The following is a 2,500-nucleotide window of genomic DNA, read 5'->3' as shown; positions in this document are numbered from 1 at the left end:
AGGTCCTAGGGCTGATGGATGTGGTGCTGCTAGATCCTAGGGCTGATGGATGTAGTGCTGCTAGGTCCTAGGGCTGATGGATGTTGTGCTGCTAGGTCCTAGGGTTGATGGATGTAGTGCTGCTAGGTCCTAGGGTTGATGGATGTAGTGCTGCTAGGTCCTAGGGCTGATGGATGTAGTGCTGCTAGGTCCTAGGGCTGATGGATGTAGTGCTGCTAGGTCCTAGGGCTGATGGATGTTATGCTGCTAGGTCCTAGGGCTGATGGATGTTATGCAGCTAGGTCCTAGGGCTGATGGATGTAGTGCTGCTAGGTCCTAGGGCTGATGGAAGTAGTGCTGCTAGGTCCTAGGGCTGATGGATGTAGTGCTGCTAGGTCCTAGGGCTGATGGATGTAGTGCTGCTAGGTCCTAGGGCTGATGGATGTAGTGCTGCTAGGTCCTAGGGCTGATGGATGTTGTGCTGCTAGGTCCTAGGGCTGATGGATGTTGTGCTGCTAGATCCTAGGGCTGATGGATGTAGTGCTGCAGTGCGGTAACTACAGTAAATATCAATGGGTTGAGGGTTTAACAGTAAATATCAGTGGGTTGAGGGTAACTACAGTAAATATCAATGGGTTGAGGGTAACTACAGTAAATATCAGTGGGTTGAGGGTTTAACAGTAAATATCAGTGGGTTGAGGGTTTAACAGTAAATATCAGTGGGTTGAAGGTTTAACAGTAAATATCAGTGGGTTGAGCGTTTAACAGTAAATATCAATGGGTTGAAGGTAACTACAGTAAATATAAATGGGTTGAGGGTAACTACAGTAAATATCAGTGGGTTGAGGGTAACTACAGTAAATATCAGTGGGTTGAGGGTTTGACAGTAAACATCAGTGGGTTGAGGATAACTACAGTAAATATCAGTGGGTTGAGGGTAACTACAGTAAATATCAGTGGGTTGAGGGTAACTACAGTAAATATCAGTGGGTTGAGGGTAACTACAGTAAATATCAGTGGGTTGAGGGTAACTACAGTAAATATCAGTGGGTTGAGGGTTTAACAGTAAATATCAGTGGGTTGAGGGTAACTACAGTAAATATCAGTGGGTTGAGGGTTTAACAGTAAATATCAGTGGGTTGAGGGTAACTACAGTAAATATCAGTGGGTTGAGGGTTTAACAGTAAATATCAATGGGTTGAGGGTTTAACAGTAAATATCAGTGGGTTGAGGGTTTAACAGTAAATATCAGTGGGTTGAGGGTAACTACAGTAAATATCAGTGGGTTGAGGGTAACTACAGTAAATATCAGTGGGTTGAGGGTTTAACAGTAAATATCAGTGGGTTGAGGGTTTAACAGTAAATATCAGTGGGTTGAGGGTTTGACAGTAAATATCAGTGGGTTGAGGGTTTAACAGTAAATATCAGTGGGTTGAGGGTTTAACAGTAAATATCAGTGGGTTGAGGGTTTAACAGTAAATATCAGTGGGTTGAGGGTTTAACAGTAAATATCAGTGGGTTGAGGGTTTAACAGTAAATATCAGTGGGTTGAGGGTAACTACAGTAAATATCAGTGGGTTGAGGGTTTAACAGTAAATATCAGTGGGTTGAGGGTTTAACAGTAAATATCAGTGGGTTGAGGGTTTGACAGTAAATATCAGTGGGTTGAGGGTTTAACAGTAAATATCAGTGGGTTGAGGGTTTAACAGTAAATATCAGTGGGTTGAGGGTTTAACAGTAAATATCAGTGGGTTGAGGGTTTAACAGTAAATATCAGTGGGTTGAGGGTAACTACAGTAAATATCAGTGGGTTGAGGGTTTAACAGTAAATGTCAGTGGGTTGAGGGTTTAACAGTAAATATCAGTGGGTTGAGGGTTTAACAGTAAATATCAGTGGGTTGAGGGTTTAACAGTAAATATCAGTGGGTTGAGGGTAACTACAGTAAATATCAGTGGGTTGAGGGTAACTACAGTAAATATCAGTGGGTTGAGGATAACTACAGTAAATATCAGTGGGTTGAGGGTTTAACAGTAAATATCAGTGGGTTGAGGGTTTAACAGTAAATATCAGTGGGTTGAGGGTTTAACAGTAAATATCAGTGGGTTGAGGGTTTAACAGTAAATATCAGTGGGTTGGGGGTTTAACAGAAAATATCAGTGGGTTGAGGGTAACTACAGTAAATATCAGTGGGTTGAGGGTAACTACAGTAAATATCAGTGGGTTGAGGGTTTAACAGTAAATATCAGTGGGTTGAGGGTTTAACAGTAAATATCAGTGGGTTGAGGGTTTAACAGTAAATATCAGTGGGTTGAGGGTAACTACAGTAAATATCAGTGGGTTGAGGGTTTAACAGTAAATATCAGTGGGTTGAGGGTAACTACAGTAAATATCAGTGGGTTGAGGGTTTAACAGTAAATATCAATGGGTTGAGGGTTTAACAGTAAATATCAGTGGGTTGAGGGTTTAACAGTAAATATCAGTGGGTTGAGGATAACTACAGTAAATATCAGTGGGTTGAGG

Source organism: Oncorhynchus masou, chromosome 7, assembly GCF_036934945.1.
Source record: "Oncorhynchus masou masou isolate Uvic2021 chromosome 7, UVic_Omas_1.1, whole genome shotgun sequence".
Taxonomy (NCBI): domain Eukaryota; kingdom Metazoa; phylum Chordata; class Actinopteri; order Salmoniformes; family Salmonidae; genus Oncorhynchus; species Oncorhynchus masou.
The sequence above is the reverse complement of the archived record's forward strand: the minus strand, read 5'-3'. Positions refer to the sequence as shown.